The sequence below is a fragment of the Triturus cristatus genome, chromosome 7, assembly GCF_964204655.1.
Source record: "Triturus cristatus chromosome 7, aTriCri1.1, whole genome shotgun sequence".
NCBI classification, from domain to species: domain Eukaryota; kingdom Metazoa; phylum Chordata; class Amphibia; order Caudata; family Salamandridae; genus Triturus; species Triturus cristatus.
In genome coordinates, this window is record NC_140590.1 from 103110102 (window position 1) to 103135203 (window position 25102).

A 25102-nucleotide genomic window follows, 5' to 3' on the forward strand; every position below is an offset into this window, starting at 1 on the left:
GCCATATTCACAAGAACGTTTGCTAACTATCTCCAGAGTAAATTATCGGCAAAAAGTTAGCACTGCCTAACCCCGATTTTTTTTTTCTTCACCGTGACAGCATGGAATTCACAAGCCCGCGCTACATGGCGATAATTACAGTGAAAGGTGGAGAAAACAGGTGACAACTACATCGCAATGGCGATAGCTATTCCTGCGTTAGCAGTCGATAACTGTGGATCGGCACATGACCGCCAGATAACTCACCTTTCCCAACCCAGGCGATATCGCATTGCGAACATGGCTCTACAAATATTAGGATGTGAGGGTAAGGATGTCAAGTGAATAACAAATGCAGGAGACATTCTCTGGTTCTTTTAACTTTTGGCATGCAGCCTGAAAGACTGCTGCGTCAACAGAGGCCCTTTCCCCGACCTCTGTACCCCCGCTCTATTGAAAGACCCTGCCAGCCAGCACCTACAAGTGATAGATGGAAATGCATTCACGGGTGAATGCTGAGGGGTTGGCAGGTAATTAAAAAAATATGGCGGGGGTTGGGGGTGGTGGCGGTGGGTGTTGTGGCCCTCATGGGTATCGGAGCTGCATGACCCGTGCCTCCATGGCATCTGTGGGTCTTCAGGTGTGGCTCTTGGCTGGGCTCTCTTCCATGCTGTAGGTAGTCGTCCTGCTTAGCACCAGCAAAAGGCAGGTGTAAAATCCCTGGTGCTACCGCGGTTTATCCCCTGTTTTTGCTTTACTTCGCAGATCTGACAGTTCGTTGTGAATGTGGTGTTGTGGTTTTCTCGTGTGTTTTTGCACGGGAACGCCTACTCTGCATCTCATTAGTGTTAGTTGGTGGTGTCCACCGAGGAGATAAATTTGGGGGCAGTTATCGCGGGAATACTGGTGTTGTCTGCAGTTTGCAGCAGCTTGTGAATGGGGTGTTAAATCTATCTCAACTTTTGCTGCGTTAAGGTGGAGATAAATCAGTTAATTCCTTGTGAATATGCCCCCTAGACCGCTCTTTAATTGAAGAACCCCTACATATGCCCTGATGACACAAATAACACTCTAGGCCTTGGAGAGAGTAACTACGATGTGAAGTGGTAGCCCCCCATAAAATGGGCACACATAGAGGATTTCAAAACTTGGGCACTAACATTAACATTATTGTGAGGCCTTGCCCGACACCCTCTTCATTCCACAATGGGGAGAAAGTCAGATTATCCCTTTCTACCTAGTAGCAGGCCCAGCCATGGCACGCCAGGGGCGGGAGAAGGGGAGAGGGATGGGGGGTGTTTGTTGTTCCTTATAGGTTGAACTGCAAGTTGTTGACCAAGGACCTTTGCGGCAACGAAGGTGCCATGTTTGACAGGATAACATTTTCAGTCTGGTAGCTTGACTATTACTTATTAGGAGGGCCCAGACTCCTGAATCTTGACGGGCAGAAGATTGCATACATTGTCGGCGGGATGCGAACTGTCGACATTTAATATTTATATGTCATATTAGGTACCAATCACCTGGTTGTACTTAAAAATAATAAATATTTTGTTTAAAAAATGAGGGAGGCAGGGGAGATGAACCATGGTGCAAGGGTGTATGTGTTGTTAGCAATGTTTGGTGAAAATTAAATATACCTTCTCAATTTCTCTTTTGAATGAACAGTAGTTTTCCATCTTGCTGATGTTCACACTCCACTATGGGTGGGCAAGAACCATGAGAGAGGCCCGAAGAACGATTAGAGAATGAGAGACCGAGAGAGAGAAAGACTCATAGAAAGAGGGAGAGAGACAGACAGAGAGACAGACAGAGAGACAAAGAACTTGTAATACCAAGAGTGATACTGAGCGAAAGTAACCCAGTATTCATTTAAAGTAAAAGCTTAGTATGTCAATGATCAGGGACTGTGGTTGTTGGCTGTGGCTGTCCTGAATTATTCTGTTGCTAATTTGTCTAATTCAAAAGTGACATAAGGGGACCTCAAAGCACTGCTGACAGGGGGCAAGAAAAAACAGAAAAGAGGGCCGACAATATAGGAAAGGAGGAAAAACACTACAAGGAATGAGAAAGGAGACTAGCAGGTGGAGTGGACTTCCCCAAGACTGATGAAACAATGGTTTATAGATACAGGGGTGGCTCCTCCTTTAAGGCCAAGGTGCGTCGCCCCACTAAAACATTTCCCCCAGAGATGGAAAAATAAAATGTTGATAAAGTTCATTTATTACCATTTTATTTTTCAAAACCCCATCGGCGGGCGGGGCTAGCAGTGATGGGCAGGGCACTTTTAGTTTAAAGTGCGCATGTCCCTTTGGCCGGCCAGCTTGCGACGGCCAGCCAGACATTGCATTGTATTGTATTGTAATTGCATTTATATAGCACTTAATACCCCTGATGAGGGGTTGAAGTGTTTTTTTTCGGCGAGTAGCACACTACTCTGGAACCCATACAATGTTAGTGGTGAATTAGTATAGTGAAAATATGAAAGTAATTTGAGTGGTGGATATGTTAGCCAGTTATTTGGATTTAGAAGGATAGTGGAGGGATAGAGAAGGGAAAAAAGGTTTGCATTTATATAACGCTTGCTACCCCTGATGGGGGGTTTAAGTGGGTTTTTTGGTGAGGAGCACGCTACTCTGGAACCCATATGTATTTTAAACCTCTCTAGCCCAGCTGTCCTAGACAGCTGGGATAGAGACAACATAGGGCTCCAGTATCCTCTGGAGCGCCGAAGGAGGCCACACCTTCCAATCCTGGCGCTTCTCTTATGCTGCATGAGAGCAGCTCCAGGATTGGTTACTACAGTTTCCTGTGTGGAGCCTGTCTGCCTGGAGAAGGTCCGCGTGAGGAGGATGTTCTGCCCGGAAGGTAAGTGGAATTATTATTTTTTTTACTTGTTTTTTACTTTTATTTTTGACCTCCTCCTGGCCTCTCCACCCTCCTTACATGCCAGCCGCCACTGCATAGATACATTGCCTTAGGCCTCTAACCACTAACAAGAGGGAAAAGGAGCAATAATGTAAAGCAGCAGAGTGCAGGTATATGTGTGCGAGGTGGTGGATTTAGAGCTTAGTGCACTGTGTGCCAGGGCAGGCAGTGAAAGCCTGGACACTAACCATCTTCTCCAGAGTGTCAACAATGAGACCTTTCATGATCCTACCTCGGACATTTTGCTGTGCCCACTGGGGGAGGATGTGGCGTAATGACCAAAGCTTCCGACTTTGGAGATGGGGAACCAGGTTTGAGAATCGGCGTTGACTCAACATCCTGTGATTCTGGGCAAATCACTTAATCTCCCTGTGCCTGACAAGAATGATTGTGTCCTTGTGTAACGCAACTGGTGCTCGTGTAAAGTGCTCTAATAGCGTCAGGTCGAGTTCGCACTATATAAAACTGCAAATAAATAAAAATAAATAAAGAGGGACGGCTAAAGAGGATGGGACAGTAGAGCTGCTGGGTCGACAGACCATTAGGGTTACAAATGCTGGGTTTGAGGACATCATAGGCAGAAAGAAAGGTTAATAGTGTTAAATTGCTGTCCCCAATGAGTCATTTTTAATGGGCTTTGAAGATCATCCCCCCTACAATTCAAAATATTGTATATAATATACTCTTCTAGAGTAAAACGCTTCCACATGTTAAAAGAGAGGAGTTGGCCTAACGGCAAGGGCGCTCGACCTCGGACCTCGGGAACTGGGTTCGAGTCTCGGTAATGACGCTGAACATCCTGTGATTCTGGGCAAATCACTTAATCTCCCTGTGCATAACAAAAAACAAGCATTGGCATAGCCAATAGGTCTCGCCTTTGGGACCTTATATGTGTTAAGCCATGCAACAGTTGATGTTGTTGCACCAAGGATATTGTGCTGGATAACACTTATAAGGTCCCAAAGGCAAGACCCTATTAGCTATGCAAATGCTTGCTTTTAAGTAGAATTAGTTTGAAGGCTAATATTAATATCAAATGGATCGCAGCAGTGGGGCAATGTGCCATTGTTGTCTAATTTGCATATTCACTCATACAAACCTGCTTAGCAAGTGTCCTTCATGCCTGCCTTTTTTTGTACTTTAGAGGTCTCAAGACATACAGAAAGCCCCAGCGAGTGGGTGTGCACAGCGGGGTTCGGGATGTTTTTTCGCTGCCAGTGATTGTTCTAAAGGCAGGCTGAAAGGCGTTTGCTCCCCACTCTATGGCAGGGTGCTAAGCTATGATGACTGATTCTGCTGACTGTGACACAGTAATGACTAAGTCCTGAACTCCGAGTCCTGGGGACACTACTTCACAGGAAGTTGTTTCTCAGCACAAAGGGACTTGACGTCCTGGCGATAGTGAATTTGTTTTAGGCCAAAAAAAAGGAGTTCCTATCACCTTAGTCTGTTTTTTGTCGTCTTTTATATTAAAAATGGCCCTGCGTGAATGGCGGTATCGTAGGTTACTAAAAGCGCTTTAAGTAACCTACAGGCCATAAAACGTTAGCTGGATGCGAAGCCCTGCAGGAAGCCACAGCTCGTGACTTTCAGTATTGGAAAAAGGCACTTGAAATAAACACCTCTCCTAAGTATCTGTTTTTTCTAACAGGAATACCGCATTTAGTTTCCGTGTACTATTTTGTTGTCTGGTGTAGCTGGGGAGCATACAGTGAAACCGGTGATATTGCTGCACGTTTAAAAACAAGGAGGTACTGCAGCTGCTCGCTCCCGCAGGCAAAAACTCCGTGGGATGCGAGGACTGCAGCGTCCCACGAGTGATGCGCGCGGGCTCGTGTGAAATCTGACACATAACAGATGGCACACTGCGTGCCGCTGCTCGTAACCGCAAGCCGTAGGCCGTGAGCGGATACATTTCCTGGGAAAAGTGGGGCATGCAACCGCCTATGCCCAATTGCGTGCTGTCTTTTTACAAAGATGCACGCAAAGCCCAATAGAAAAAATGATCCAAAAAAACCACACGCACGAGCGTGTGAAAAGTCCTGAGTGATTCCAAGAGGTCGTTTTCCTAGAGCCGCGCATGCGCGCTGCGCTAGGCTCGACCTAAAAATGACTAAAGCTCTCCAAGCTGATTCAAGTCCTGGTATAATGTTTTAGAAAGATTTCGAAGGAGAAAAAAGACGAAGCCCAGGTTGCCAGAAAACCAGTCTGCTTGGTCATCTTCAACAGCCAGGCACACCAGACAGGACCTTTATGGTCCTATTTTATGGAAGTGCATATTTGGATAAGCACATTTGCTAAGTTAGAAACATTTCGTGTTGAACTGAATAGCAAGTTGATAAATTCATGAACTACATGCAAACCTACAATTAACTTTTTTGTTGTGAGCTTCACAAGGAAAGGTATCAAAGACAAGTATAAAGTTAACTAGTGATAGGAGAGCCAGCTTGTTTGTGGACTGGTAAAGCATTGTGATGTGGTGCTCTTTAAAGAGGTGCATCTTCAACTCTTCCCTAAATTGGAGCAGCCTTGCGTCGGGCCGGATGGCTATAGGGATGTTGTTGCATATTTGGGGTTACAACAAACAAATGATGGACGGAATGCTGACAATGCAGACATTCTCCCCCAGTCAAGAGAACTGGGTTAAATCCATCGTTCTTTTGCCCACTACACCACCCCAGTTTAGACATGGCCATATGCAAATCAGTCTTGACCCTGTGCCTCATGGGAACAGTCCAGCCCGAACTGCCAAGCCATGTCTTCCCTGGACCGGAATCAAGCATCCTAGGACCGGTTTCTAGCTATCAGCCGTCATCAGCCAGGATAGCTTGACTCCAGTGGCGTAGTGAGCACGGGTCCCACGTCTGGGAATACCCATCCCACTTAGGGCGAAAAGCGTTACAACAAACAAACGATGGACGGAATGCTGACAATGCAGACATTCTGCCCCAGTCAAGAGATCTGGGTTAAATCCATCGTTCTTTTGCCCACTACACCACCCCAGTTTAGACATGGCCATATGCAAATCAGTCTTGACCCTGTGCCTCATGGGAACAGTCCAGCCCGAACTGCCATGCCATGTCTTCCCTGGACCGGAATCAAGCATCCTAGGACCGGTTTCTGGCTATCAGCCGTCATCAGCCAGGATAGCTTGACTCCAGTGGCGTAGTGAGCACGGGTCCCACGTCTGGGAATACCCATCCCACTTAGGGCGAAAAGCGTTAAAACAAACAAATGATGGACGGAATGCTGACAATGCAGACATTCTCCCCCAGTCAAGAGATCTGGGTTAAATCCATCGTTCTTTTGCCCACTACACCACCCCAGTTTAGACATGGCCATATGCAAATCAGTCTTGACCCTGTGCCTCATGGGAACAGTCCAGCCCGAACTGCCAAGCCATGTCTTCCCTGGACCGGAATCAAGCATCCTAGGACCGGTTTCTGGCTATCAGCCGTCATCAGCCAGGATAGCTTGACTCCAGTGGCATAGTGAGCATGGGTCCCACGTCTGGGAATACCCATCCCACTTAGGGCGAAAAGCGTTACAACAAACACTGGGGGAGAATGTTTGCATCAGCATTCCGTCCATCAATTGTTTGTTGTAACGCTTTTCGCCCTAAGTGGGATGGGTATTCCCAGACGTGGGACCCGTGCTCACTACGCCACTGGAGTCAAGCAATCCTGGCTGATGACGGCTGATAGCCAGAAACCGGTCCTAGGATGCTTGATTCCGGTCCAGGGAAGACATGGCTTGGCAGTTCGGGCTGGACTGTTCCCATGAGGCACAGGGTCAAGACTGATTTGCATATGGCCATGTCTAAACTGGGGTGGTGTAGTGGGCAAAAGAACGATGGATTTAACCCAGATCTCTTGACTGGGGGAGAATGTTTGCATTGTCAGCATTCCGTCCATCAATTGTTTGTTGTGTTGCATATTTGGGGTGCATAGATGGGAAAAGAAAAGATCTGCTGCCTTGTATTTTTTCTTTTTTTTACACTTCTTAATCTCCAGTTTGACAGATAGTGTCCTGGTTGCAGGTTTGCTGAGAACTAACAGACATGGCGAGCTTGTCTGCAACATTAGAGTGGGTGCTAGTTGTGATGACTTGGTAAATGGCACAACAGGTTTTGAAGACGCTGTGGGCTGGCACTTGGGGTCAATGGAGTTCCTTCAGGTTAGAGGTGATGTGATCATATTGCTAAAGGCCCTGATTGAAATGTGCTGCAGCATGCAGAATGTCCTAGAGGGGTGCCATTGTGGTGTCTGTTAGTGCATGGAGGGGTCTATACCATCCTCTAGATGCAAGAGAATGAGGGCTTGAACAGCAGCTCTGAAGTCCCTTTCATCGAGGAAATGTTTCACTTCTTTGAAAGAGAGGGCTGGTGCCAATCTGTCTTTTTTTTTTGGCAGTAGTTAGTGTCCAGGGTGAGAACGGGTAATTTGGCTTTCAGTGAAAGTCACGGTTCGAAGTCATCAAGGTTTATGTTATTAAGCCGTGTCTGTTTCTTTGTTATTCTTGGCAAATAACAGGAATTCTGCCTTGTTCAGGTTGAGCTTCAGGTGAGCGCTGGACAGCCAGGTCTGGGTGATGTACAGGCAGTATTTGAGGTGTTGGATCTCTAAAGCAGAGGAGACTTTCAAGTATATTTGTGCCATCAGCATTTTGGTGACTCATCATATTAAAATCTTTATTCAGTTGAAAACAACAACCATGAAAGAGCACAGAGAACATTACATAAAATCATACTTCTCTAACACATGAGCAAAAAATACATAGAATTTAAAAGCCAGATCACACTAAAAACAAATAAGGAGCACCCCATGTGCATAGATACAATGATCAGTCAGGTCTCCATCTCCCGGACATCAGTGCTGCTCTTTAAAAACAGGAAACAGCAAATAAAACCTGTTCATTGGGGGGCATCAGCAGGTACACGAGAGCAGGGCTTACTTGAAAGGAGTTCAGGGATTTCAAAAGTGGGGCTAAAACTGCTTTCTAGGCCCGCAAAAATAATTGCAGAACATTACAAAATGTAGAGTGTTCTGCAGAGACTTATTGTCACAACCACTGGGCAACCTAAGACCAGGTTTTTTCCATCCACTAGGTGAGGCCAGGAGATGGTGTAACAAGTCAAAGCTGAACATGGCCAATAAAAACCCATCAGGCATGTTGGGTACCTGCACTAAGTAATGCTCCATACCCTGAAAAGTCTTTAAAGTTTAATAGCATGTATCCCCTCAGAGGGTTTCAGCACCCTAGCCTGTTCTCTGATTAACAAAGCCTTCTCAAGGAACAGCACCTTTACGCTTTTTGATTCTCTGGAGTCAGTGAACGGGGATCTAAATGAATATCTTCTCTCCCTAGAGAAGCAAAAGCAGCCTTCGCATAAGCTATCCAGAGGATTCGATGCACAAGGGCAAGGGACAGACAGCCCGAGAGAATCAGTCTGTTAAGTTTTAGATCCTTCCTGGTCCAGACCTTAACATAATACAGCAGTGGGCTAAGGGCAACCGTGTCGGCTAGATAACTTATTCCAAGCTCCTCATGAACTGAAAAGGTCGGGGTACATTGTAGGACCTGCACAAGTCATCTTAAAAATGTATTTTCTGTTGCCTGGATTTCATTAATCTCTGTGCACCCCCAAATGTGCATTTGACCTAGTAAATTTTCAGTAGGACACTCGGTGACCAAGAACCAAACCTACCTGCGAAACTAGCCACTGCCCCGGTGGTTTTAGCAAGCTTGGATCTCTTTCTGTCAATCAGTGGCTTCCAGTTATTCTTCAGGTCAAATGATACCCCTTTAGAAGTCCTTGAGGGGTGCTAATGTGGAGTTTGGAAGGGCATGGAGGGGTCTTTACCATCATCTAAATGCTAGAGAATGAGGGCTTGAACAGCAGTTCTGAAGTCATTTTCTTGAAGAAACCGTTTCACTTCTTTAGAAGAGAGGTCTGGTGCCAATCTGTCTTTATTTTTTGGCAGAGGTTGGTGTCCAGGGTGAATCCAAGTAATTTGGCATTCAGTTGAAGTCGGGGTACGAAGCCATTAAGGTTCATGTAATTGAGCCAGGTTTCTACTGTTTCCTTGTTGTTCTTGGCAAATAACAGGAATTCTGCCTTGTTCAGGTTGGGCTTCAGGTGGGCGCTGGGCAGCCAGATCTGGGTGATGTACAGGTAGTGTTTGAGGTGCTGGAACTCTAAAACAGAGGAGACTTTCAAGTATATCGGTGTCATCCGCATATTGGTGACTCTTGATGATGCTATCTGTGATTAGAGCACCAAGAGACTCCGTGTAGAGGTTCAGGATGAGAGGGGACAATTATTTTAAAACCAGTTCTGCAAACATACCATAAAATAGAAACAGTGCAGAAACAGGATGTCTTTAGTTTACCCATCTTTGCTTCAAGAGGAAATGTATTTCAATTCCTTCAAAGTCTACCTGTGCTTATTATACCAACCCTACATCCATATTATATGTGTTGTACAACCATGTTCTGGTGCGAGTTATATGTCCTACAGCTGCATAGGGAACTCCACACAATTCCTGTGTACTTTACATACGTTACAGATCATGGAAAAGATATTGCGTTCAGCCAAAAAGTCCTCTGAAGTGTATTAACTTAGTTGTTTGGGACCTGGGTGTTTGTTATTCTTCCCTTTTTTTCCTTCTTGGAAATCTGTCCAATGTGTTGGGTATTGGTAAGGACGTGATAAAAGTCCCTGTGATTCCCTCACTTTCAGTTCTAGGCATTATTGTATTCTCCTGATCTTTCCACAAGCCCCTCTTTCATTGGTCAGATCTACTCGTAGTGTGCTGCAAATGTGCAGCTAGCAAGGACGCACAGCTGGGCAGTGGAAGAGATTACTCTCCCACTCATCGAGCATGTGTGGGGATTCAAACATGTTGCTAAGCAGGGCTGGGCATACCTGGTGTTAGTTTAAACAGTCTAACAGGGCTTTATGCCAGCAGCTAGAGTGCCAGCTAATGGAATGGAATAGGAGAGAATCCAAAAAAGCATTCAACATAATTATAATGAAAGCTATACACATCTTATGCTTTGCAACTATAAAACGTTGGCCCACTCTTAGCGGAGGAATTTCAGTGTCTGAAAAATAACTCCAACCCATATTTAATTTTCTAGGCACCCACCCCGTTCCCTTAGAATGAATGACCCTTGCTGCTTCTTGCTAATAATGGGAATTGAAAAAGAGGCCTTGAGATGTTAACTAGATGACTGGAGTTGGATCTGCCAGCCAACTAAAACCAAAGCTTTCCGCACAGATGCTTTAATTGACCGTCTCCGTAGACCTCACTTCTTGTGAGTTCATGCTTATGCTTTCTCGTAATCCCTCGCCTGTTTTCTGCATTTTCAAATTTGGATATGCTGCTGTGTTTTTTGAAGTTCTGCAGTATGGTCAACCTCGCGCTGGTGATGATTGACCGATATGTCAATCAGAAAAGGAATATGCGATGTTGGTCCACAGCCAGTTCAGACTACGATGAGAGTCGAGAAATAACAGAATTTCTGTCATTTTCATGGACGCAAGGGTCTACTGTGCTTGATACATGCCTGGCGTCACAAAAAACCATTGTTGGGTGTAGATCATAATTTCACCTTGTTATACTTGAGTATTTAGCAGCATCTTTCATTCTGTGGGTTTTCAGAGGTTACCATTCAATGGCACAATCTGGATCATGACCAGGAAGCCATTTTGAATGCTTCTCTTACATAGCCACACTGCAAATACTTAGATGCATTGTTATTGTTTGAGATGCACATCCATGCGCCGAATATGCTGGTTTAGCAACAGGCCACGCCTGTGACTTTCATGACCTATTTAATCACATAGCTCTGCACTTATAAAAACCTAACACAGAAGCCACACTCCCTACAGCAGCCTGTGGTCCTTGTATGACTGGGGCACATTTGTATAGCAGGTTGAATGTTGGTGGAAGTCTGCGGGCCCTAATGATTTTCGTGTGACTTACTTCCACCAAAAATTTGGCTGCATTATTTTGCAGTACTGCAGGATCGAAACATTTCCCACTACCCTTTGCGCTTGGAGTTACAAAACACCAGAATACTTTGTCTCAGTCACATGCTTTTGAAGTTACCGATAATGTTCCTCCACAACAAAACTACATTTGTACAGAGATAATCTACACAGTGAAAAACGTATTCTTCTCTTCTGTTTAATGAGCTTGTCGTTTTTCGGCTAGATGGTAAACCCAGAGCTGTAGACAATAAGATGTTTAAAAGAAGGAACAAAAGTGTGAATCTTTGTTTAACCGTGGAATGTTGAAAAAACGTGCGCTAAAAGTGGGAGGGGTGGGGGGAGTGCGACAGCACACAAAGCTTTTCCCTTGCAGAAGCGAGCCAGGGGCAACATGTGTTTGTTAATTACAAACATATGGTGTCAAGCTCGCTCCTGCAAGGCAATCGCCACACGTGCACGCGTTGCCATTGAAGGCAATGGAACGCGTGCACTTTTTCGGCTGAAAAGCCGAAGCGATTGCAAAAGGTCTTTTTGCCTATGCAGTGCATGCGCGCTGCGTAGGCGAGACCTAATGAATGTGTGTCCTCATGTAACGTAACTGGTGCTATGTAAAGCGCTCTGATACCTGATTGGATTCCAGTCAAGTTCGCGCTATATAAAACTCAGCAAAACATTTTTTTCACTTTTTAACATGCGAGGAGTCCATATCTCACATTTACGTGGTTTTCTTTTTCTTTTCCATGCCAACGCTTTTAATGGCTCGAGTAGTGCCTGGGCACTCAGCGCCAAGAAGACCCTTGGCTCGGCTCTCGCTGTTCATTTCCTGGCTCGCTGCCTCAAGGTGGAAGAGGGAAATTCCCCGCAGTGCATGGACCCGCCCTCCCCTGGGGCAGGAAAGGCCCTGGCGGCAGAGCGCAGGGCTCACCCAGAGGCCGCACCCGAGGCGGACACCGCTGGCTGCTTCTGAAAGTCACTCCGTTTACAGAAAGGCGCCGCTCGCTCTCGGAGGAAACGAAACTGAAAGTGATATTTACAGTACTTGGTTTCGTCGTTTCGAGCGGTTTTCCTTCAGTGACGTCGGTAGTCAGACATTTAAGGTCCCTCCGAGTGTCTGCTCCACATAGTGCGCCTCCAGCTGCTGCCTGCCTCCGGAGACTCACCCCCAGACCAGGTGAGTGAGCGGGGATCTGGGGTGAGGGGGCGAACCAACAAATGATCAGCGCGAGGCCGTGGCTCGGCTCTGAGAGCCCGTGCACGAGCCGAGCCTTCACTATGTTTTCGTGTAAATCATGCAGCTATCGCCGTGCAAAACTGGGCTAAAGTCGCTGCAACATTTACAGAATGCATTTCTTTAACATGTGGGGGGTTATTTTACCAAAGGTAACCCGCAGGAGGGCAGACGCGAGCCTGCCCCTGTCTACCCCCAACACATCGGCCACCCTAACCATCTTTAATCCCCACACTGGTTCGGGGTTGCGCTTTGAACTCTGTTTACAACAGCGTGTGCTACGCCTAGCGTAGCTCTGCTGTTTAAACAATAAACCTGCTACATCTGTGTGACCTTGGGCCCAGCGCTGGGTTCAATCAACACCTGTGCTTTGAGACCGAGATCCCCTGTTTAAACAAGCCTGCTACTTCTGTGTGACCCGAGAGATAGTTCTGCTTTCCACACCATGGCGTGCCTCGGGGCGCAGCTCTGCTGTTTCAACTCTTTACAGTATGTATGTAAAGCGCTCTGATACCCACGGGTCAAGCTAGCGCTATATAAAACTTTTAAAATAAATATAAAAAAACTCTTCATTTACTACATCTGTAGTTGGAGGGATGTCTGGGGTGACTAGACGTCTGATTAGTCAGTATGCCTGCCAATCACTTGATGCTTGTTGTGTAGGGTGTGCGTGTGTGTTTTTGAGAGAGACTTGTGCTGTCAGTATCTGGAGATAGGAATGACAGGCGTTTTGGGGATGACTGCTCCGAGGGGAGTAGTGTGTGCATTTTTTCTTTCCTCTGCCTGTTTAATCCCTTCCCCGCGGTGAGCTCACAGTGCTTCATTTGTAAATAAAGAAGTGCCGGAGCTCACGATACTGCTCAGGAGGCTACTACTGGTGCACACAGACAGGGACGACCATCGCCGCCACGTGCCAATACAAACGCATCCTACTCAGGGCCACTATCCTATAAATGTGCCATTTTGGGAAATCAATGGCTCCCGAAGCAGGAAGAATGTCCAAGAAGCTTTGGAAATATTTTTCAAACGTGCATTTCATTGTTAAACTGATGTAATCTGCACAAATTTAGACACCAGCGCCACCATGTGGTAGACTGTCATAAATAAGTGCTGGTGTCAAGCATTTGCAAACCCCGAATACCAAGGTTGTGTGGCGTAGAATCAAAAATTAGCTAGCATTCGCGCCAAGAATTTTCAATTCTATTAAGGACACGGAGGCGAGGATTATGCTTCTCTTTCTATTTATTGCTACCCACAGCAGCCAATGAAAACTTTTGTTACATGAAAAAACAACACTTTTCTCATGATGCATATGTCACATCACTTCCTGCAGGGCCCCATAAGAGCCAGCCATACCGGAACTAGTCCTCTTTCTTTGCTCCGAACAGAAGTCCAATAAGTATTAAAGTTCAAAAGTATTAAAGTTCAACAACAACAGCTTCCAACGTGGAAGAACACCAGACCAGCTGGGAAACACGCCACTCCGTACGACGGATCAATCCATCTTCTTGTCAGATCCTGAAAGAATAGAAATAAACAGCCCGTAATTTCTGTCAAAACAGAGTATATACAGCACGGGTGGGCAAGAAATTACATTACAGTAATTTAACCGGGTGGGATAATCCTCGCCTCCGTGTCCTTAATAGAATTGAAAATTCTTGGCGCGAATGCTAGCTAATTTTTGATTCTATTACAGGACCGGAGGCTTCGTATTATGCTAGTTTAACGCTGATTAAAGACAACAGAGGATATATCTCCCACCGGTTTATAGTAAAATTGTTTAAACGTGGATTCAGACGACCAGTCTGCAGAACGCATTATATCTTGCACCGTAGAACCCAACATGAAAGTCTTGGAGGCCATGGCGCCTCGAACAGAATGTGCACCAAACACCTGGGTATCTACCCCTGCCTCTTGCATAACACCTTTCAGCCATCTGGCTATGGTAGCCGCAGTAACAGGTTTATACGGTTTTTGCAGAGCAATTAACAGTTGTACCACCCCATCAGGCCTGAGAGACCTGGTACATTCTTCGTAAGTCTTGAGACATTGAACCACACAAAGCTTAGCATTATCAGGAAAAGCATGATAATCCACACAACGTGACAAGGTTTTTGTTCTAGACGTAATATTAAACGAAACGCCCTCTGGAGTAAATACTCTACCTGTAATATCGAGCGCTTTAACATCCGAGGAACGTCTGCAAGCCGCTAGGCAAAGTAACATGGCCAGTTTGGCCGACAACTGCTTCCTGGACAACCTATTGTTGTCCGGCCAACTATTGAAGAGAGACAGAACCAGCGAGACGTCCCACAAAGAGGAATACTTTGGTTTGGGAGGATTGGCTACTCTAATGCCCTTTAGGAGTTTACAGATGAGAGGATGCATCCCAACAGGCTTGCCCTCGATCTGAGAGTGGCCTGCCGAGATGGCGGAGCGGAAGTTATTAACCGAGCGGTAGGTTAAACCCTGCGACGCCTTCTCCGAAAGAAAATTTACAACATAGGGTAATCCTGCCCCCACGGGATCCACATGTTGTCCCACGCACCAACGAACCCAGCATCCCCAGGCTGAAGAATATCGTTTCTTGGTAGAGGGGGCCCATGCTTGATTGATAAAGTTTGCAGCCTGGTCCGAAAATCCTGGCATTTGCCAACGCTGCCTGAAAGTCTCCAGGCCATCAGGGTCAGGTGCCCCGATAGCACCATCGGGTGTGTCTCCCCCTGAGGGCCCTGGAGCATGGTCGAGGACCAAGGGATCCGCCTGGGGAAGTCGCAACTCGCCTCCATCAGCAACGGGAACCAAGGCTGCGACTTCCACAGGGGAGTCACCAGTATCACCTCCGCTTTCTGACGCATCACCTGAGTGAACACTCGGGGAATGAGGATGAACGGTGGAAACGCATAGTTCAACTGTTGAGACCACTCCTGAGCCAAGGCATCCGTCGCCAGCGCCAGAGGGTCCGGCCTCCAGCTGAAAAACTGCGTCATTTGACGGTTCAGCCTGGAAGCAAATAGGTCGATCTCGCAGCGTCCCCAAATCTCCTGTAACCAGTGAACCACCCGCGGGCAAAGTTGCCAGTCGCTGTAGTCCTTGAGGTGGCGAGAGTTCCAATCCGCCACCACGTTGGACTGACCCGGAATGTACTCCGCTACCACCGATATCTGGTTGTTTAGGCAGTAATGCCAAAAGGCCTTCGCTACCTCCACCAGCATCGAGGACCTCGTGCCCCCCAATTTGTTGATGTATCGGACTGCCGACACGTTGTCCATCCGAAGAAGGATGCAACATGAGATCTGCCGGGGGGCCAACGTCCGGATCGCAAAGGATCCTGCGAGGAGCTCCAGACAATTTATGTGAAGATTTAACTCCTCCAGGGACCACCGTCCCCCTGTGGACATATTTCCGCAGCGCGCTCCCCAACCCCAACGGCTGGCGTCGGACTCTATGACCACCTCTGGCAATGAGCCGAAGATTGCTCTGCCGTTCCACGCCTCGACGTGGGCCAACCACCACTGCATCTCCTCCCTCACCTCCTGGGTGAGGGGGACTACGTCCGTGTAAGAAAGGCCCTTCTGTAAGTGCTGGATCTTTAGGCGTTGAAGGGCCCTGTAGTGCAGGGGGCCTGGGAATATCGCCTGAATGGATGACGCAAGGAGGCCCACTATGCGGGCAATCCCCCTGAGCGAGACCATCTGCTTGGATAGAAACGAGCGTAGTTCCTTCTTGATGTCCCGTAGCTTGGAGCTCGGGAGACAGAGTTGGGCCGTCTGAGAATTTATGACGAACCCCAGAAAGTCTATCGTCTGCGTGGGAGAGAGGACCGACTTCGGTTCGTTGATCACGAACCCCAGGTTCTGCAAAGTATGAATGGTCATGCGCAGGTGCCGAGCCACTAGTTCCGGAGACTGCGCCATAATGAGCATGTCGTCCAAATAGACGATCATGCGAACCCCTTGTTCTCTGAGGTAGGCCACGACCGGCTTCAGCACCTTGGTGAAGCACCACGGTGCTGAGGAAAGTCCAAAAGGAAGGACCAAATACTCGTACCACCGGTTCCGCCATTGAAACTGAAGAAATCTGCGGTGGGGACGATATATGGGAACGGACAGATAAGCGTCCTTCAGGTCCAGACGGACCAACCAGTCCCCTTGTTTCAGTAGATCCGCCAAAAGATGGATGCCCTCCATCTTGAAGTGTTTGTAAGTAAGAAAGTGGTTGAAATCCTTCAAATTGAGTACTAACCTGTAACCGCCTCCTTTCTTCTGTACCAGAAAAATAGTGCTGCAGAAACCGCGAGGGCCCTCTCTGCAAGGAGCTATCGCGCGTTTCTGCAGCAATGCGTCTATTTCTGAATCTATGAAATCGCACTCGCGTTGGGAAAAAGAAAGCTGTCTGGGGCGCTGTACCTGACGGGGCGTCTGAAAAAACTCTAGTTGGAACCCTTGAACAGTCTGTAATACCCAAGCGTCTTGTGATATCTGAGCCCAATTGTGAAAGAAATACCGAGTACGCCCCCCCAAGGGAAGAGGAAGTAAATCTGAAGCGCTCACCTGAGGAATCAGCGGCTTGGAATCCTCCACGATAGGAGCCTTTGTTAAAGCGCCGTTTGTTGAAGCGCTGTCTGGTGGGGTAGAAGGTACCACCACGGGTGGAGTCCCAGTCACCCCTGCCGCGTCCGAAATCTCCTCGCTGGGGACCTTGAGTGTGCTGACGGCCAAACGAGCGTCCCCGCCCTCGTCCGGCCCTATTGAAAACACCGGCGTGAAACACGCGCTTGATCCCTGCTTGAGCCTTGTCCAGGGTAGTAAACGTGCCCACATACTTCGCAACATCCTTAACAAACCGGTCCCCAAAGAGGTTGCCGTCCGCCAACGGCCCAGGTTCCGACGCGGCCAGCTCAGTAAGGTTGGCGTCCATCCGCATTAATATCGATTTCCTGCGTTCTGTCGATATCGCGCAGTTGGCATTCTCTAACAAGCAGATAGCTCGTTGGGTCCAGCCCGCTAGCACGTGTGGATCGATCGCACTCCGAGATTCCTGCGCCTCAAGGGCCATTTCCAAAATTTTTGCCAGGGGCCCGACCACATCCAGGAGCTTGTCTTGGCAACCCCGCCAAGCGCGATCAATCCCTTTCTTGGGATCCTTGGCGAACTTTTTTAGGAACGTTAGCATGCTGGGGTCAATGTCCGGCGTCTCCGCCACTTTGTCCGAGAGGTCCGGTCTTGGGCATTCTGACTTTAGCCTACTGCGCACCTCCTTGTCAAACCCCTTGCGTAAATTCTCGTGCAGGTACGCAGCCACCTCCGGAGCCGGTAACCAGTCCGATGATCGGGGGTGCACGATATCTGCGGGGTTAAAAGTAAAGGGTGTAGGAACCTCTGGGGGTTCCGCATGCTTGGTCTTCCTGGACTTCTTTTTAGGAGGGGAGTCGTCCGGTGTGTCCGAGGAAGTGGACGTAGACTCTGTATCAGTGTCTTGAACCCTCTCACGCTCTCGAGTTGGGGGCGGCAGCGCCTCGTAGGACTGTGAATGTGGCCAAGGTTGACCCCGGGAATCCCCTGACGTCCCCTCTGTTTGTTTAGGGAAGCCATGCTTCTTAGCAAACCTCTCCAGCTGTTTAGTGATGGGCTTTAAGGCCGTCGCCAGAGCTTGCTGTACAGTTCCAGGAACTGCTTTTTCTAGGGCCTTGCTGACCGACTCCTGGACAGAAGCATCCAGGGCCTCAACAATATTGTCCTCAATGGCAGGTCCTCCTACCTCCTCCTCGTACAAGGTATCATCCTCCTCATAATGCACCCACGTATCCATAGTGGAACCACACTTGTAGCGGTACTTGCTCATAGGGCAAGAGCAAAGAGGAATCCAAGGGGGGAGCCAACCCACAGCACAGCAGCACCGGTACCTAGCTCCTCAGCCAACAGCTGTAGAATAATTATTTCAGCCCACAGGGCGTAATGGAGCCAAGAGCAATATTAAATATAAGGAGGTGTGCTCCCTCCAGGCCCAGGTCGTTCTTACAGCCAGCCAGGCGTCAGCAGTGCTCTTTCGGTAAAAACTACAGCTCAAATGCTGAAAACGAAACTAATCGGGTCGTTTCGATGTGCGTAGCCCAAATCCTACTAAATCCTACTAGATTGGGCTACGCACGTGGAAACGCTAACGAAACTAAAACTAACAGGCTCCTGGCGTCAGCGGCGTACAAGGGAAGCCCAGCGCCCATGAGACATCAATTTCGAACCCACCGGAGGCGGGGCGGTACCAGGTGCTGATCGGTAAGCGCAACGCGCTAACGGGGCATGCGGTGCGGCCGAGCGTCGCGTGTAAATCCCCAAGTTTGAAATCCTGCGCTTTTCGCGCTTCGGCCCGCTAATCGGCAAAAAATGCCGTCGATCGAACCGCGTTCTACCGCGGTGTTCACCAGGCGCCACAGCGCGATTCAAATCCCCAGCAAACCAAAGGCTGCACACAAGTCAGGGCGCGCGCGCCGGAACATAAGCATTATCAGCATCAGCTTACAATAGCCATCGCTAGTAAAACACATAAGCATTAAGATTAAATCAAATCGTAGCTTTCCACTTAACTGTCTGCGTGAGCAGCAAAGAAAGAGGACTAGTTCCGGTATGGCTGGCTCTTATGGGGCCCTGCAGGAAGTGATGTGACATATGCATCATGAGAAAAGTGTTGTTTTTTCATGTAACAAAAGTTTTCATTGGCTGCTGTGGGTAGCAATAAATAGAAAGAGAAGCATAATACGAAGCCTCCGGTCCTGTAATAGAATCCACCCCCCAGGCCTCTTTAATCCACGACCAGACACCTCACCTGCCTCTTGCCTGTTCCTGTTTTCTCCCTATTGTGCAGGTTTTGCGGTCCTTCTCTTTCTTTCCTGTTTGTGTGTTTTTCTCTCGCTTGCGGTCCATATCTGAAGAGGGAAAATAAGTGGCGGTCCCTAAACATGAGTGCTGGTGAGCCTCACCGGCTCAAATTAAGCTCTGGCATTTGGGTAGAACAAACATAGCTTACAGGTCTGCTGTGCATTGAACCTTGAATCAAAATCATTTCGTTTAAATGAATGCTGGGCATCAAGACATCAATGCTAATATAATGTTAGGATGCATTTTTCTCTCCTTACTTACTTTTATTTTTAGGTCTCGCCTACGCAGCGTGCATTTGTTGCATAGGAAAAAGACCTTTTGGAATTGGTTAACTTTTCGCTCTAAAAACGTGCACGCGTTGCATTAATTTCAATGGCAACGCACGCACGTTTGGCGATTCCCTTGCGGGAGCGAGCTTTGGTGCCATATGTTTCCAATTATCGCTCCTGGCGCTGCTCGCTCCCGCAAGGGAAACGCTTTTACTTTTGCCGACTGTTAGACCTGGCACCAGTGGCGTGAGTCTCCCTTCCATTTTTCGCTGTGTCTCCTCTGTTTTTGCTGGTTATAGATGCTCTGGGCGCTGGGCCACTGCCATTCAGTGCCACAGCGCGAATGCTCCCTGTGTAAAGTTGCCATGTGAATTGGCATATCCATGATTGGCTTATTTGGTATACCTGTTAGTCCCCAGTAGCGTGGCCTGTGTGTGCCCAGCGCTGGTAAACCAAATGCTGCTGGTGGGCCTGCAGCGCTGGTTTGCGCCACCCACAGAAGCAGCTTGTAAAGTGTGTCTCGGACCTGCCACTGCAGAGTCTGCGTGCAGTCCAGAACTGCCATCTTGGCTGTGAAGTGCACCCACGTCCCAGCCCATGAACCTTCCCTTGACATCATGTAGGCCGCCCCTATGGTAGGGTGCATTGTATGTGTAAGGTAGGACATGCTCTGATGTGTGTAGCATGTCCTGGTAGTGAATTACACCCAATTTCGTTTTTCACTACTGTAAGGCTACCTGTTCTCCATAGGCCAGAATGGGAGGTTTGGCTATTACATTCTATAGCCCTAACTGACCCACAGAACATGGTAGAAAAACAAATTTAGTATGCCTGAGCTCAGAATATTAAAATACATCTTTTAGTGAAGTTTATTTTTATATTCTGTGTTTGAAAATACCACTTTTAGAAAGTAGGTATTTTCTTGCCTAAGCCGTCCAGTGTGCTCTGCTGTGATGTGTATTGGCTGTCTGGTTTTGGAGGGACAGGGCAGGCTGAGTCAGACCTGGGCTGAATAGAGAGATCTGCATTGGAGTATGGGGAGGGGTAGGCTCCTGGACCTGAATAGGGCTGTGCCTGGCAAGGTGAATGCTGGCTCCACCTCCCACTGTGTGTCTGATGGCAGAGCCCCTCTTTCTGAAAGGAAGGATGCAGCCTGGTAAACAATGTGCTCCAGGGCTGGGCAGAACTGGTTCTGGCTGGGTTCAGTGACTAGTAGCTTCTTAGAACAAAGACTTTTGGGGTATAAATATCTGCCCAAACCCCTACAATTTGTATTGCTCCTGGACAACAAGAAGAACCTCTGTCCGTGTAACTACAGGAATCTGCAGGAGAAGGACTGTCCTTGTGCTTGTGTGCGGTTTCTTGGACTAGCCTGCAGTGGTTACTACTGGACTTGGAAGAAGAGGAAAAGGACTTTGAAGGAGCTTTTAGTTTTGCTACAGCAATCACCCAAGGGCTAGAAGAGAGCTAGCCTCCTGCAGGAGTCTCAGGCACATCAGACTCCACCACCAGCCTCCTGTTTCCTCCCAGTGAGGATTAATATCTGCAGGTGAGGCTCCTGTCAGTTCTAGGGCCCATAGTTCTACTGTGGAGAAAAGAGCGCTGAAAATCGTTGCTAACCCCCGTTAGCAAGCCGCTGCAGCTGGAAAGCGTGAGGAAATTCGTCGCTCTGCTGCCGCCGAGTGCTCGCTACCGGAGATCATCACATCACCTGTCGGCGGGCCTGAAAACGCTCGCTAACCCGAAGATTATCGCATTGCATGTTAGCAGGCCTCAAAGCGCTCGCTAACCAAAGATCATCGCATCGAGTTCATCGCTTCACGACATCGCAGCGCGGACGCCGAGTGTTCGTCATTTTCATCGCATTGCATCAGGATCGTCGCCCCCTCGCGGAGCGCCATTTTCTTTCATCGCAACAAGATCGCACACGCAACAGGCTCGGCGCATCATCCTCCCTTCGCGGCAAGGATTTTATCGCATCGCCGGCTTAGCGTGCAGAAGTTTGTCGCTTTGTCCTGCACACAATCCAGCGCATCATCCTCCCTTGCGGTAAGGATTCAACGCATCGCTGGTTAGCGTGAGGAAAATCATCGCTACAACTCCTTAGCGTCATTTTTGTTGCTTTGCTACAGAATCCAGGTACCTTGTGAGTAAAAGGGTCGCAGAGACCACTGCCTTGAACTGAACACCTCTTTGTGCACCTTGAACTATTTTTACAGCCTTTTCAGAGTAACCCTATTTTCTAGTATTGTGGATTTTTACCGTTATTGGTCTTGTGTTAAGTCTATATATAAAGATACTTATTTTCCTATAACTACTTGAGTGGTGTCCATTTGTAGTGTTCTTCACTGTGTTACTGTGTATGGTCATAAATGCTTCACACACTGCCTCTGAGATAAGCCTAGCTGCTCGTGCTACGTTACCACAGGGTTGAGCAGGGGTTATCAAAGGGTGTAGTCTGCTTACTCTGACTTAGGAAAAAGGGTCCCTACTTGGACAGTGGCCAGCCATTGCCAACTAGAGATCCCCATTTCTAACATTGGTGGTCAGCGGTGAGGATCTGGACTTGCATTTATGATTCCATACAGTAATTATAGTGTACACTACTAGTGAGTGCAGACCATAACATAACTACGTACGTTTTTGAGGTTTTTGATTCTATTTTTGATTGTTATTGCCAGTTATTGCTACAATGGCCAAGCCCAGATTCAATGCCTCTGAGGATCTCTCCTGGGAAGAAGAGAAAATAGACACCTACACTTCTAAGCAGCTCAGATATTTTTGCAAACAATTCACAGTCCCTATCACAGGTCTCACTAAAAAGGAAGAGTATTACAAGGCACTGAAGGCCTGCTTTAGAAGCCAGGGATGCCCCTAGGAATATGGAAGAGCCTGTGGAGGGGGGAGAGAATGCAGGAGAGCAGCAGGATGAAGTGGTAGATTTGGTAAGAGATAAAGCAGTTTCCAGCCCGGACACTATTGTGTCCTCAAGGGGCCTGACTCCAGAAGAGATGGAGGACAGGGAGAGAGATAGGCGGCATAATATGGAGATGGCTAAACTTAAATTGGATGGTCAGAGGGACCTAGAGAATAAGAAGTTAGAATTTGAGATGATGAAAGTGAAACTTGAACATGAGAGAAGTTTGAGGGAGTTTGAGATTAAAGCAAGGAGTATAGAGATCTCCCCCTCTGGTGACAGCATACCAGTAGTGCATACTGAGAGTAGAGTGTAGATACCTAAAGAGGTTATTAAGGATTTCCATAAAAGTGAAGATATTGCGCAATGGTTTGCCGCTTATGAATTAGCTATGGTGTCCCACAGGGTCCCTGAGAAGGATTGGGGAGCGGGGTTGTGGGGACGCTTTGTGAGTGAGGGGAGGGATACCTTGTTGGACCTGCCCCCAGAAAGTAGGATGGTTTATGCCCACATGAAGGAAGCTTTAATTACCCTCTATGGTTTGACCCCTGAGATGTACAGGCAGAGATTTAGAACCAGCAAGAAGCTAGAGGGTACCACGTGGGTTGAATATGTGTCTTTTTTTTGCTGAGCAATGGAGCGCTGGGTAAAAGGTAGCAAAGTAGAAACTTTTGAGCAACTGTATGATTTGATTGCATGGGAGCATTTATCTAGTAATTGTTTTCCTGAGCTATGCCAGCATCTGATAGATTGCAAGCTAACTAACCCTAGGAAGCTTGCTGAGGAGGCGGACCACTGGGTGAGCACCCGGGTTTGCAAGGGTCCAGTGGGAGACTTTGCCAAAGGTGGGCAGGGTCCCCAGCAGAGAGGTGGGGGGGACTGGGGTAAACCAAGGGAATTCCACAAAGGGCCCCAAAGTAATTCCCAAGGGAACCAAGCAGTGGTGTCCCAGCCTCCCCAAGATAAGAAGTCAGTGCCCCCGACAGGTAGGCCTGTTCAGAGGGGGCCCCTTACTTGTTTTAAGTGTGGTCAAGTGGGCCACCGATACTTTGATCCACAGTGTCCTCAAAGGGATGCTCTTGCACCACCCGTGCACCACCTCACCAGCTTGCTAGTGTAGCCCTGGGAGGGGAGGAGATGGGTGCCCAAGGTGGGTGGGATCCCGTAGAATTGACCCTTGTCTCACTAGGAGACTTTGAGATGGTCCCTAAGCCTGCACTGCCTAATAACACTAAGAAGTACAGGCATTGGGTGACCATCAATGGCCATAGAGTGGAGGCTCTGAGGGACACAGGAGCCAGTGTAACTGCTGTCAGCTCCCGGTTGGTGTCCAAAGAGAAGGTTGTTCCCCATGCATTCTACCCAGTAGTGTCCGCAGACAACTCAGAGAGCCAATGTGAGGTGGCTCAGGTTCCCTTTGAGTGGGGGGTCTCAGGAACTCTTCAGGTGGCTGTGAGGCCCGCCATGCATGTAGACTGTCTGTTGGGCAATGATTTAGAGAGCTCACCTTGGGCTACGGTGGAGAGGAAATCTCACTTGGAGATGTTGGGTCTGCCTGAGTGGGCATGTGCTACCACTCAGTCCATGGCAGCCAGAGAGGGTGTTGAGAAAGACCTGGAGCCTGAGAGTATGGCCCAGGTCCCTGCCTTAGAGAGAAGGGGCAGGGGGTGCCGGAAGCCGGCCCCCTTGGTTCCCACGGCCCAGGAGGGAGCAGACCCCGAGGGGGATGCCCTGGAGCCTACCGGGGAGCAGAGTACTGACCTGGGGGACCTGCCTGAGCTGACCCATTGGCAGCAGGAAGGAGGACCCACCAGGGAGGAGTTTTGTGAGCAGCAAAGAGTTTGCCCTTCTCTTGAGGGTATGGCTGCAGCCCAGGCAGCAGGTGACATGTCTGGTTAACATCTGATTTATTGGGAGAACAGTCTCCTGTATAGCGAGCCTAAGGCTGCTGAGCCGGGGTTAGCCTGTGTGCTCGTGGTACCCGAGTGCTTCAGAGCCTTCCTACTGGGGTTGGCTCATGATATTCCATTGGCAGGACATCTGGGGCAGACCAAGACCTTTGAGATGCTGGTCACCCACTTTTATTGGCCCCAGATGCGCAAGAGCTCAGATACGTATTGTAGGACCTGTGAGACTTGCCAGGCAAGTGAGAAGAGTGGGGGGGAGATCAAAGCCCCACTCCAGCCCTTTCCAGTTGTTAGTACCCCATTCGAGCGAGTGGGCATTGACATTTTGGGGCCTCTGGACCCCAAGACAGCCATGGGCAAAAGGTACATCCTGGTCTTGGTGGACCATGCCACCTGGTACCTTGAAGCCATCCCGCTCAGGACAGTGACGGCCCCCGTGGTGGGACGTGCACTGATGGGGATCTTCTCCCGTGTGGGGTTCCCCAGAGAGGTGGTGAGCGACAGGGGGACCAACTTCATCTCCCAGTATATGAAGTCTCTGTGGAAGGAGTGTGGGGTAACTTACAATTTCACCACTCCTTACCACCCCCAAGGTAACGGTCTGGTTGAAAGGTTCAACCGGACCTTGAAGGGCATGATCATGGGCCTAGAAGAGCCCCTGAGGCGTAAGTGGGACGTCCTCTTGCCATGCTTGTTGTTTGCATACCGTGAGGTGCCACAGAAGTCCTTAAGGTTCAGTCCCTTTGAACTGCTCTATGGCCATCCGGTAAGAGGGCCTCTGAGTCTGGTCAAGGAAGGCTGGGGGCAATCTCCCAGGAAACCCCCCCAAGATGTATTTAGCTACATCTTGGCCTTCAGGAACCAGACTCGGCGTTTCAGGAAAAATTACTGAGGCAAATCTGGAAGCCAGCCTGGAGGAGATGAAACGTTGGCACGACCAGAATGCCACTCTGGTCGAGTTTCAACCTGGTCAGAAGGTTTGGGTACTGGCCCCAGTGGA

At 48.5% G+C, this 25102-nt stretch overlaps 1 protein-coding gene and 1 long non-coding RNA gene across 2 annotated transcripts in view; one reads left to right on the forward strand and one right to left on the reverse strand.

Moving 5' to 3' along the window:
* LOC146808929 (uncharacterized) overlaps nucleotides 1-25102 on the reverse strand; it is a 450521-nt gene that overhangs the window by 176157 nt on the left and 249262 nt on the right. The window lies entirely within an intron of this gene.
* LOC146808930 (interferon-inducible GTPase 5-like) overlaps nucleotides 11714-25102 on the forward strand; it is a 78677-nt gene continuing 65288 nt past the window's right edge. Inside the window, exon 1 of the mRNA XM_085615731.1 lies at nucleotides 11714-12077. The gene's annotated coding sequence lies outside the window, so the exon portion shown is untranslated. The remainder of the gene's footprint in view (nucleotides 12078-25102) is intronic.